The 13,977-nt window shown below is 42.1% G+C and overlaps 1 long non-coding RNA gene across 1 annotated transcript; it reads left to right on the top strand.

Annotated features, from left to right (window-relative positions):
- Positions 1–385: 385 nt before the first annotated feature.
- Positions 386–13,542, top strand: LOC308319876. Its single transcript, XR_013964494.1, has 4 exons — positions 386–604; positions 9,982–10,962; positions 11,204–11,293; positions 12,985–13,542. It is a non-coding gene; the product is annotated as an uncharacterized lncRNA (long non-coding RNA).
- The last annotated feature ends 435 nt before the right edge of the window (positions 13,543–13,977 follow it).

Raw genomic sequence — 13,977 nt, forward strand, 5'->3', positions numbered from 1 at the left:
GATGAATTGAACAAGGTGGATCCTATAAGGAAAGGAAAGGTACTATGTTTACCCAGGGTAACTGGACTATAAGCTCAACAACAAGTGTGATGCTTAATTGGGTCGTCCACTCACAGTTAAGAGTCTTAGTATTGAGTTTGTGCTTGAAATGTACTGTAATTCTGCAAACTGTTAATAAATATTTCAATCAATCAAGCAGACAGCGCTGCCTCAACGCAACTCATAACCGCCATCTGGTGGTGATGTAAAAAATTGTCGTCCCTTGGGTTTCCAAGCTCTTTGAACAGGATCCGTTCTTTTGCTATTTTTTGTTTTTACCATTTTGACCCGGACGTTAATTCATTTAGCCTATTACATTGTTGTTGTTGAGCACGGAACACAGGCAGCTAACGGCAGCTTTGAATGTGTTCCAGGACCTTCTGAATCCCATTCACTCTACTAATCATGTCATTGTCTTTACTACAAACACTGAAGTCCTTCGTCAACGAGCGACTCTCTGCAGCCGCTGAAGAGATATTTGAGGTGGTTGAAAGAATTATAACAGAATACGAGGACCAGTATGAAGATCTGGTTGTAAAACAACACGTCAGACTACAAGAAACAGGTTGGAACGCGTGCAATTTTTAGGGAGCGTTATATGTACCCCAGGTTCTATGTTTACAAAACATGTGTAGCCTTCAAAACACTGAAGTCTTTAAATCAGAAACCTAATGCTAACCCTAAACCCTAAGGTAAGTGGGGAACATAGAACCCATGGGGAACATAGAACCTGGGGAACATATATGACCCCATTATTTATCCACCCTAAACCAACTAACTAACCAACTACTAATCCCCCCCCCCCACCTGGCTCGCTGATGACAAACTATCTTTACACCTGGGAAAAACTGAATCCATTCTCTTTGGATCAAATAGTAATCTCAGCAAGGCAGATAGCTTAGAGTGGGTGACAATATTTTCACACGAAAATGGCCACCAACGTAATAAAAAAAGTCTACCAAAGAACAAGATTCCTTTACAGGATCTCGTCAACAAAAACACATTGAAGACCCTAACAGGAGCCCTCGTACAAGGTTTCTTCGACTATGCATGCACCTCTTGGTACCACAGCACCTCAAAGGCCCTTAAAACAAGGCTCCAGACTTCCCAAAACAAACTGGTCAGGCTCCCACTTGACCTCACCCTCTGAACCCACCTCACCCCTGCCCACTTTGACAGGCTGGAATGGCTTAGGGTCGACGACAGAGTACAGCATCTTGCAATGGGTCTGATCCACAAGATTTGATACACCACCAAGATAGCCTACCCATGTACCTGTCTAAATTCTTCCTTAATGTTAACGAAGTCCACACCCACAACACCAGAAGGAGTGCAACAAACCATGTGCAACCCAGATTCGGCACAAACAACGGGACTAAATTATTTTCGCTCCTATGCCACCAAAATGTGGATCGCCCTACCATCATTAAGACATGCAAATCCCTTGACTCCTTCAAAACCACTCTCAATGGGCACCTACATATGGCTGCATTTCGAAACTGGCCCCCGTAAAATCTGAACCCCCCCCCCCCCCACCCCTTTTACCCCTCACTGTATATGTTTCTTTTCCCTTTTTACCTCCTCTATGATGAATTCCTGTTATGGTCTTTGGCTATATAGAAGTGTCTATTTGTAGACCTATTTGACCTATTTGGACCCTCTTAATGCTTTATTGGGTCGTCCACTCACAGTTTACAGTCTTCATATTGAGTTGTGCTTGAAATGTACTGTACTTCTGCAAACTGTTAATAAATATTTCAATCAATCAAAAATACATAGCCTATTAAAGGAGCAGTCACTTTATATTTTTTAAGATTGGGTCTGTAATGCGTTATAACAACTTTTATAATGCACTTATAACTAAGGCATTATAACAATTGTTATAAATGTTTATAATTATGCATAACAACTTATAACAATGTTTATTAAGTATTATAGTTTATAATAATATAATTTCTAAGTGCATTATAACTCAGTGGAACACTTTATAACTACCAGGTAACCCTTTAGGCCTACTTAAAAGTCTAGTCGATAATGCATTATAACCACATGTATATGTGATCATTATAGATCATTATAAATGCATTAGGCCTATATTATAATGCATTATAGACCCAACCTTTAAGTTAACTTTTACAGTTTTCTTAACACCATGGTCCTGATTGTAATCAGAATTGTATGTATTTATAGTTTAAGTTGTGTATTCTCCTCTTGTCTCAACACCATTGGAAATAAGCCTTCTGGCTTTTATATGTCATCCTTTGACCAAAAATGTGTGTGCAATCATTTGTTTTGTGCTTATCATTGCTTTCAGGCAGAAACATTCAAACGTTTTATGTGTTTGTTTGTTTTTTTGTAAATTAACGTCCTACTCCTACGTGATCATACTATCACAAAAGTAGCAGATCCGCAAGCTCATGCTTTTGCTATTTTGAATCCTGATAGTTGTGATAGTATGATCAAGTAGGACATTAATTTACGAAAAAACTAACAAACTTAAAATGTTTGAATGTTTCTGCCTGAAAGCAATGATAAGCACAAAACAAATGATTGCACACACATTTTTGGTCAAAAGGATGACATATAAAAGCCAGAACATAATGAGGTTTCCACCCGACAGAGACGATATGCTTGTTGGCAATAAAACAAATCTATCTATGTCTATTGGGTCTGTCTCAGTCAGAGGAGGGCCGTGAACAGTTCAGAAAGCCAGCTCTAATAATGCAAGAGCTATGTCTTCTGTTTCTATGCTCATGCCTTAATAACAAATTACACCCGTCCCGTGTGAAGTGAGGGGCGCTCTTATCATTATACATCACAGAGACGAATAGTTCTTATAATTGTCATGGGGGCCCGGCTCACCCCCCACTCAAAAATAAAATAAATGATTAAACTCTTGTTTGAGAATGATTACCAAACCTGCATGCCTACCGATGATGATAGCTTATAATGAGCATTAGTGAGGACCAATTATTAATTGAAGATAGGTGGGTGAAGTGGTCCTTGAAGTGCCTGACCAATGATCAGCATCCAAAAATGCCACATCAGTTATTTGATTAACAGTTTGACTCACTATTGATCAAGAGATCTTTCCCTGCGGATCACGACATTCCCGTCTTTTGTTTTAATTTGCCGTTTTTAATATGTTTTAAGACCTTAAAACGTGATGGGTTTCCATCGGACAGAGTGAGATAGGTGACGCGTTTGGATGACCGGAAATTGCGGAAAAAGATCAGTCTTGCTAAGTCTTGATCAGGCTTGCTAAGGCTTCTGGGAAATTGAGGCCCAATGCATTCTTATTGCAATGGCGGCGCGGGAGCGTTCCTCCTTCGCTCTTTGCTGTTGATCGGCACTTTGGATTATTTTTCAACATGACGACAAACGATCACACCATTTTAAGGCGGATTTTTATGAAACGGAACGATGAACGCGGCCAAGTGGTTAGTGAAAAATTAGGCAGTCAGGTGGGGATCACGATTAATCAATCCCGCAGTCAAACTGTTAATCAAAAACAGTGATCGATAGAATAAGATGAAATTATCAATTGTAGCAGCCCTACTTCCTTGGCAACAGCAGAAAGCTGGCAAGCCATCATTGGATCTGGACCATAGACTGTAAAAAATATGGACAAAGCGTTCTCCGGGTCTGATATGGACGTAAAATGAAGTCTGTCAGTCCTTGAACTGTAAGTCGCCATATTTCTAGATCCGTTTGGGCCCAGCTGGCCATTGGCTGGCCCAGACAACGAGGCGGGACTTCCCCCCTTCTTCTTCGTTGGTTTTTATTTTGACTCGAACGGGGGGTGGCTCCCGATCATAGACTGTAACGGTAGCCACGCCCCTCAGAACATACGCAACTTTATGGTCATTCTTTAATAAATGGAACCATAATTTTCCAAAAAGAATATTATGACATGAGAAATGAGACTTTAAACGAGTGACTGGAAGCAGAAAGTATTCATGACCATTGTAGAGCCTCAAACTAGGCTTTACAGCAGGGCAACAGGGTTGTACATGTTTGACGCGTGCAGTAGTGTGATTAATTCAATGTCCAGATGTTTGTCTTTCTTTCGATATGTCAATCCATTTATTGTATACTCAGAAGTAGTAACATTTGTCAATAAACTGAAACTGTTCAACAAACAAACGCACTGAAACTATAATGACCACGCACGGGCACGGTCGAAAACTGTCTTGTCTTCCCCTGTCGCACCTGAGTGCCATCAGAGGGACAGGTACTTGAGCGTTTCCAAGACAACAATCATCATGACGTCATCGTACAGAGAGACATCGTTAACTTCATCATTAATTAGTGTAAATAAACAAAACAAATAAACAAAAAACATTTTGGCTCCAACACACCGGCCCCTAATTGGGAAAGGCAGGATGCCGTGAGCAATTCAAATAAATAACAAAGGGAGCCAATAATTCATACAACACTCAAACCCTCTGCTTCGTGGATCAAGCAAAGCTTGGTTACTGGTCTGTCCAGTGTGCTGGTTTTTGGGTTTGACCCGTGCAGAACGCACTAATCTGGCCACTCGTCCTCTGGTTTCCAAAGAAACTCAGGGCCTTCAATCCATCTTCTGTTGGTCAGCAGATCATCCACCTTTACTCCTCTGTGGCGTCTGCAGAACACACAGTCAGACAGAATCTTTCTTGTACCTGCGTTGGCACTAGTGATCCAATATGTTCTCTGCAATCTGGAGAGAACATGCTTCCTTCCGCCATGGCCCACTTGTTCATGGATGTGCTTCAGTATGAGAGTGGATATATGGAGGTCCTTTGTGAGGATAACAGGATGTTTGGATTCCTCAGGCATTGCTGCCCTACTCAGCCTTCCTCCAACTCTAAGCAAACCATCCTCCAGAATGGGGTCCAGTTTATCTATGGGACTGTCTTTCTTCACTTCACCCAATCCAGATGTCAACACAGCAAGTTCATCTGGGAACCTTTGCTGCTGAGTGAACCTGTCAGCTGTGGAATGATCATCTGGCGTTAAATGCTGGCTTCCCAATGCAGCTCTAATGCGCTTCATTTCTTGTTGAACCTTTTGCGCATTTTCCTGTTGAGCCTTTTCCGCATTTTCCTGGTGAGCCCTTTCCGCATTTTCCTGTTTCAGCTGGTTTCTTTTTTGACTCATGTTCAATAGAGTGCTCATATCATCCCTTGACATTTCCTCTTTGTCTTCTGATGATTTCTCATTGCAATCATGGTTGTACTGATTGTGCAGCAACTCCTCCAAATGCGTTATGGAGGTCCTGTTGACAGTAACATTCTGATTCTGCTCACTGTAGCCACAAAGGGGACCATTAATGACCCACCCCAATAGGGTCCTAATGGCATATGGCCCATTGCCACGACTGTTCACAACTTCCCACGGTTCAAGCAGTTTAGAGGCATTGGTACCTATCAATAACTCAACGTCAGCTTGAATGCGTGGAAGAACAACCCCATTCAAATATGGCCACTTAGTCAGCTCCTCTTCTTTAATCATGTTACTGGTGGTTACAGGCATTTTCTTCTGAGTGTAGACCTTGGGCAGGTCAAAAAACTGTTCTCCAGTGAGGCTTGAGATTTCCAGGCCCGTCAGCATATAGCTGGAGACAATTGCCTTTGGGGCCATGGTTAGTAGGCCGATTTTGGCTTTCCTTCCATTCAGATTCAACTTTTTCATTAGGGCCTCTGAACAAAAGGTGTCGGTACTGCCGGGGTCAAGGAATGCATAAGTTTCAATTATTTTGTGTCCCTTGCTGGACTTCACTTGCACAGGTAAGATTGACAGAACACCACTGCTGTCACCGGCCCCTGTTTGTCCACAAGTTTGCAAAGAGACCTGTAGATTGCTCACTGATGTGTTGCTTGCTCTCTCTGTTTGATCAAATTCAATATGAAGAAGACTGGGATGTTTTTTGTTGCACACCTTGCAAGTCAAACGGTCAACACAAAATTTGCTTAAATGTCCAACATGAAGGCAGCCAAAACAGATTCCTTTTTGCTTGATGAAGGCAACCTTGTCACTATGTGCCTTTTTCTCCATCTGTGGACATTGATCAAGAGTGTGGGTTTTAGAACAGCATACACAAGTGGTGGTGTTGTGAGCAGATGCATTACTTGAACTGTGTGTAGATCCCTCTTGGTCTTCTACTTCAGGGGTTTCAATAGTAGTGGCAAAACTGTCTCCCTTGAACTTGTGTTGGCCCTGTGACTTCATTCTGTTCATCGGCTTTCCTGGGTTGCCTGTACCCTGTGTGGGATTCTGAATGTCCCCAAAGACTGGATCAGACACAATCTTCACCTGGCGCTCAATGAAAGCTACAATGTCTGTGAATTGTGGTCGGCGGTGATGCCTTTCCATTATACCACATGCAGAGACTCTCCAAATATCTCGTAGCTTATATGGGAGCTTCGAAATCACAGTTTTCATGTTGGCTGGCATGTCAAGTTCCCTCATATACTGTACAGTCTCCATGGCATTGCAACACTGGCGAAGGAAGAGTGAATATGCGCGAAGGGATGTCAGATCTTCAGATTTCAACAGCGGCCAGTTGAGCACCTTCTCCATGTAGGCTGCTGTGATCTTATACTCATCTCCAAAGTGTTGCTCAAGGAGGTATTTTGCCATGTCATAACCTCTGTCTGGCTCCATGTGTTGACAGCTGCGTACAAGTTCATTGGGCTGACCCTTGGTGTACCTTTCCAAGTAGTACAGACAGTCACCTTTGTTGCTTGCATTTCTCTCCACACAGTGTGCAAAGGCCCTGACAAAGGGTCTGTATCGCAGAGGATCCCCATCAAAATATGGAATCTCTCTGGGTGGCAGTAAATGAGAGGTTTGCTGTGCCATTAGCATTGCCGTAATGTCATTTTGTTGTTGTAGCAAGTTGCATACAGTTGAGGTTTCATTTGGTTGCTGTGGGGAGTTTGAAATGAGTGGTTGCTGCTGTTGTATGAGTGGTTGTTGTACACATGGTTGTGGGGGTTGGATGTATTGTGTCACTGGTTCATAGTCTCTGGCTAGGGGATTGAATGTGACTGAAGGTACTTTTGCCCTTGTGGCTTTCCTGAAGTATGAGTCCATTCCATCAGATGGTGCGTGTGATGGGGTTTGGTGACTGGGGGATTGTAGCACTGCTATTTTGGCATTAGCAGCTGCCAGTTGTGCATCCAGTTCCATACTTTCCTTCTTCTTTCTTAGCATTTCTTTTTTTTGTAACATTTCTGTAACAACTCTTTGTAGCTTTTCCTCCTCTTCCTCAATTGCATGCCTTTCTTTTAATGCGGCAGCACTTACGGCAAGGGCTGCTCTCTCTGCCTGTGCCTGCCTGCAAGCTGATGAGTTGCTGGACCTGCTGGACCTGCTTGTTCCAGACCTGTGGCTTTTATCAGTGGACTTTGAGCTTTCAACATTTGAAATGCTGTCATTGGGATTGATTTCAACAACATCATTATCACTTTGCCCAGTTTGTTTATTTGTCCAGTCATTCACCTCATCAATAAAGGCATGAACGTTGATCATTTTTGCCTTGAACCAAATGTCATGTTTCTCTTGTTCCTCAGGCTCAATTAGTGGCAACAGAACACTCTGTGTCTCTCTTGCGTACTGGGCTATGTGGAGATATTTCATGAATGTTGATTGCACTTCCTGTTTGCTTCCTCCTCTTTGCATTAATTCTCCAATAACTCTCTGCAGGTTGGATGCCTTGTTTAGTGTAGATTTTCTCTCCCTTTGTAGCCAGTCAATTTTCTCAGATAAGGCCTTTGGTGTTAATTTCACCTTCCGTTTTGTGATGGTTAGGCCCACCTGTGATTCCCTTTCACTGTGAACACTTTGGCCTGTGGTGGTCACATTGGAATGCGTTTCAATTTCACTGTGAACATTTGGACCTGTGCCGGTCACATTGGACCGTGTTTCAATTTCACTGTGAACATGTTGACCTGTGGTGGTCACATTGGACTGCTTTTCAGCCTCTGTGGACTGTTTTTCACCCTTTGATGGTTCAATCATTGCAACACCAGTTGAGCTTGTAATGTGCGATACAGCCACGGGGGGCTCTCCAACCACATTTGACTCAGTTGGACCCAGAACACCATTATCTGGTTCCATTATTGCAACTAACCCAAAAGTGTAAAATGTAAAACCAGTACCTTGTTATTTCACAGTAAAAACACAGTTATTCATCACAGTTAAAACCATCACATTAAAACCTTAAGACCTTATAAAACGTATAGGAGTTGAAAACCATAAAACCACCAATGCATTGGATTTACCAGAGCGCTTGTATTTGACCCTTTTTTCTTCTTTCTTTCTCAAAGTACTTCTTTGTGTGCACACGTTTGTTTTATATGGCCATATTCATATACCAGCTGGTAGCGCGCTACGTTACCTTTCTGTGCAGTGTGCACAGAGGACCGGCCCAATTCAAACTGGGAAAAGCTCCCAAGTGCACAATCAAGCACGGGGAAGTTGAACTGCTCCAAGCACTGCGAGGAGGGCGGGCAGCGCGGCTGTCCGCTCACCGGGACGTTCTGGCTGGCAGTGGTTGCGCTGCGGTGCTGGTCCAAGCGTCGTGCGCCTGCGAGGCGGGCGTGGTGCCGTCGGGCTGGCTGGCTGCGCTGCGGTGCTGGTCCGAACGGCGAGAGCCTGCGAGGCGGGCGTGGTGCCGCCGGGCTGGCTGGCTGCTGATCCGACGCCGTGTCCTTCCGAATGGCTCCTGGTCCGTCCCAGTTTCGCACAAACACAGCGAAACGAGTGCCTTAAGCAACGATCACGGTCCCGCTTCCAACGATCAGCCGTGGCGTTGCCCACGAAGATCCTCTTCTTCCCAACTAAACTCAACTTTCATTAAACTAATAGTCCTTGTTTCTAACGAAGACTAAAGTTTTCGACAATGTAGAGCCTCAAACTAGGCTTTACAGCAGGGCAACAGGGTTGTACATGTTTGACGCGTGCAGTAGTGTGATTAATTCAATGTCCAGATGTTTGTCTTTCTTTCGATATGTCAATCCATTTATTGTATACTCAGAAGTAGTAACATTTGTCAATAAACTGAAACTGTTCAACAAACAAACGCACTGAAACTATAATGACCACGCACGGGCACGGTCGAAAACTGTCTTGTCTTCCCCTGTCGCACCTGAGTGCCATCAGAGGGACAGGTACTTGAGCGTTTCCAAGACAACAATCATCATGACGTCATCGTACAGAGAGACATCGTTAACTTCATCATTAATTAGTGTAAATAAACAAAACAAATAAACAAAAAACATTTTGGCTCCAACAACCATGTTTATTAAGGTAATACAGTCTAGGTGAAGTTGGGCCCAAATACATGGACCTCTATGGAGATATGGGGTTTTTTGGCCCAATGACAGCGCCACAACAGGCCATTATATGAACTTTCAGGAAGTCCCGATTTCCTTAGTGGCTTCACAAAATATCTGTCTGACTGCCCCCCTGATCTGGACATAGACCAGACTAAAGCCAGACTGATGCCATGTGTAAAACAAGCGTGCGTGCGTGCCTGCGTGACAAACATTGAGGGAGCACCAACAAGCACAGAACAATTTTGACACTTATATGGCCCAATCAATCAACTCAGTGCTCTCCTTTGACATTCAATGGGATCAATTAAGAGCTCTGGCTGAGCTCCCCTCTCCCCTCACAGAAAACCTGTCCCTGCAAGGGATGAATTTATGTTGACATTTATACTGTTTATGTTGACATTCATCTCTTAATTGATCCCATTGAACATCAAAGGAGATGTGCACTGAGTTGATTGTTTGGGCCATATAAGTGTCAAAATTGTTCTGTGTTCTAAATGTTACCTAGTATCCCTTCAACACCAGTCACATTGTGTGAATTATCTGAACCTCTAGTCGAAAGCTTGAAAACTAGAAGGGGAATATATTTAATTGATCTCTTATTTCATCTTTTGTCTAGAGCTCCTGCACCCCTCTGTGTGTAAAGAGGAGGTTTCCCCTGAAGAGCAGGAGAGGAATCCTAGTCTGGTCCAGGAGGAACCATTTCATCCACAGATTAAAGATGAACAGCAGGAGCTACTACTACAAAGACCAGAGGAGGCTGCTGGGTCAACATTGACATTACTAGCAGTGAAACATGAAGATGATGATGATGATGAAAACAGGGAGACAGAGCCTCTGATCAACACCTCAACTGAACACATGAAAACACAATCAGATGTAGAGAAATTTGGACAATGCCAAACAACTACTGATGACCAGTTCCTCTCCTCGCTGTGTTTTGAAGCTGACACTGAAGACTGTGATGAATGGGAGAATACCAGGGAAGCTCAGTCAGGTTTCAACACACTGGAATCACACAAGACACAAAATGTAGAAGGACAAAGATTGTCTTTCAGCAACAAGCCGTCCCAGGACCTGAAAACAAAACAAACTCCATCCATGAGGATTCATTCAGGGAATATAAGCTTTACAGCCAGTTACATGGCTGATCAGAAAAAACACATCAGGACATGTAAAGCGAGAAAGCCCTGTACTTGTGCAGTTTGTGGGAAAGTATTTGGTCAAATGGGTGATCTGAAACGTCACATGAGGATTCATACAGGGGAAAAACCCTTTACTTGTCCAGTATGTGAAAAAAGCTTCAATCGAGATGTTACTCTGAAGAGGCACATGAGGACTCATACTGCGGAAAAACCCTTTATGTGTATAGTTTGTGAACAAAGATTCAGTCTAAATCACCATCTGAAGAGGCACATGCGGACTCATACAGGAGAAAAGCCCTTTATGTGTACATTTTGTGTCAAAGGTTTTGGTCAAATGGATGATCTGACGAGACACATGAGGATTCATACAGGGGATAAACCCTTTACTTGTCCAAATTGTGAACAGAGCTTCAATCGAAATGTCACTCTGCAGAGGCACATGAGAATTCATACAGGTGAACAACCTAATAAAACTTGAGTTTGTGCCAATTTTGCAGAGAAATATTTTAATAGTTTATATTATTTTTCAAAGAACTCGAAGCAATCTGACTTGACACATAATATCTTATAAAGACCATGTATATGTATATATATATATATATATATATATATATATATATATATATATAATGAATTTCCATGTTATTAACATGAATTACTATTATTTGAAATTCCTTTTCATTTGCATGTCTGCAGAGTTGGAAGACCCCAGAGAGAACCCCCTAAACCCCCCACCTGACGTCTCCACCTGGGTAGGAGGGTTGCCGCGGTTTCCGGTGTTACACGGTGTGCGGGCATACACCGATTACGTTACTTGCCCACCGATAACATTTTAACAGTTTTGATTGATTACATTTTCTTTTCATTAATAAAACCCATTTAATTTAATTCATTATGGTGTGGCAACAACGTTTCTGTGACATACTAAACGTGTTCAATCAATACAGTTAAAATACAGATGATAAAATCATAAACTGGAAATGTCTGCTCCGCTACAGAGCCTGTCTGCACTTCTGTTTGTATACATCCATATTCTAAAGTCTCAGACATGGTCAGTCCCCAGGTTCATGTATTTGTTTAGTTGCATTGAAATCCCCATTGAGGCGATTTTTTTTTACAACATAAGTTTATTCATTTTCTTTATATTACAGATAAGTATTTTCAACAATTGACATATCCATTGAGGCGATTTTAGATCGCCTCATATAACAACTGTGTTTGAAAAATAAACATGTCACCCCGGCCGCTTCACTCATATGGATATGAAGAATCAACTGACTGAGAGAAAACGCTAATGTTACTGCTGCTGAATTAGTTAGATTTTCGCTAGAAGCAGACTGTATCATATACAGTATGAGTGACTGACTGTTGCAAACGATACAGAGACACCTCCCTAACAATAACGCCGAGACAGCTTGTTTATTTTTGGACCACAACGCTTATAGTAGACGATATTAAGATCATTAAGATACGTCAGGTCTTCGGTGCTCTATAGTACATTTATTTAGTATACTTTGAGTCTTTTTAATGTCCACTACATTTCAAAAAAATTGTAAATATACAGTAGCCAACAATCAACATGCTCACAATTTGACATGCGATCTTGTAGAAAACGTTAATTAACTTAATTAAAGCAGACTAGTAGATGGCGGTATAAAGGAAAGAGTAGACAACACACACAGTGAAGTGTAGTAGGCTATGCCAATGCACATCCAATATTACCGGTAAAGAACGGTGGGGAAATCACCTCACCGTGGCAACCATACCCTACCCTGAGGATGACAGCTTGGGGGCGGAGAAAATAAACAACTACAGTCCTCCCCTGCTAAGAACCAAGACCAAAACCACCACCATTGAACTGCAGGGGATAATGGTAAAACAGACATAAAATATGAAAAAACGCTCGCAAAATAATCGTATTGCAGAGATTTTAGTTAATCATGAATTTTTCCTCTGTCATACACTAGGATGAATTACTTTTTGTTGAGCTGCAAATTGAGTACCACTTAAACCCTCTATATGTGGTACAACTGACCTGTATAGAGCGCATTTGGCTCTACAAAAATCAATTCACCAAACATAGCAGATCTACAAGATCATAATGCGCGTTGTGAGCTTGTAGATCGTCTATTTTTGGAGAACATTCTCCCCCAGAATAGGGCATTTTAAGTTTGAACCATATTGTGATTATCATGAATATCACAATTTAATTCGCGTCCATGGAGGTTCCTTTACTTTTGCCACAATAATCATAACATGTAATTTTCATATCGTCCCATCCCTATTTCTAATTATTAGTACTAGACGGGTGCAATGCTGGCTCAGATGCATTTTCGAGAGAGTGTTTCGGTGACCGCCTTCTTCAGAGCAGATTAAAAAAGTCCAATAATGATTACATAATAATAATAACAGTTCAATGTATTTGGGGATTTAGTGTTTTTTATTTCTTTCTTCTGTTTTATTTGTCTCTTGAGCAGAGGCCCAGTGGAGTCTGGGCTGATGAAGAGGAGAATCTCTCACTTGACTCTTCTCCTCAGCTGGGAGGAGCAGGGGAAGGAGGCAGACTGCTGGAGGACAGAGGAACCAATTCAATTAAATTCAATCCATTTTTGTGTGCAGTGGGTACATAGTCTGTCTTGTCTCTGGAGACAGGTCTGCCTATGACGGCCTTTCTCGATCACAAAAGACTGTGCTCACTGAGTCTGTACCTACTACCTAGTTAAGACTTTTCTTTGTTTTGGGTCGGTCTCTGAACCACCAGGAGTGGATGAGAAGCTGTCAAAGTGAAGTTTGTCTGTACCTGACACAGGCAGGCCTGATCGTGCTTATGCTTGTCCTCTTCCTGAATGATGGAGAAACAAAGCAGATGAATGTCGATCTTTGAGCTCTCACATCCAGTGAAGCGGGTATAGGCAGCTTCAAGTACCTCGGTGTGCATATCACCGAGGACCTGACCTGGAGAATACACATATTAGAGAAAGTATATAGGCAGCATCAAGTACCCAGATGTCTTAATTTAAGGACTATTAAGACCTTTTTAACAGCCCCTGAATGATAAAAAATGCCATGAATGTGTAGTAGCCTTGCCGAGCCGTGTAAGTATCTCTTATTGTAGTTTGCACATACTATACTTGCACTACTGTATGTGTATTACTGGTATGTACTGTATGTATGACAGTACCTTTTATTATATGTTCTAAATATCTGGACCCAAAGTTATTCTCCCCTACTCCAATGGTGTTGAAAGATTTTTACTTAACCCAATATATAATGCCATATTGTTATTGTTAGCACATTCTGCAGACCATGCCATGCCAAAGTTTCACTACTTTTACCTGTACAAGTGATTGATTGACAAATAAATCCTTTGAATCTTGAATCTCTAAAACACTCTCATGAATACTTCAGTGTCAATTATCGAATGTAATCCTGTCCGCTACACTTCCTCTGCCAACCTGGGGGGGGGGCAT

This window comes from Protomyctophum bolini (genome assembly GCF_963924005.1).
Source record: "Protomyctophum bolini genome assembly, chromosome: 8".
Lineage (NCBI taxonomy): Eukaryota > Metazoa > Chordata > Actinopteri > Myctophiformes > Myctophidae > Protomyctophum > Protomyctophum bolini.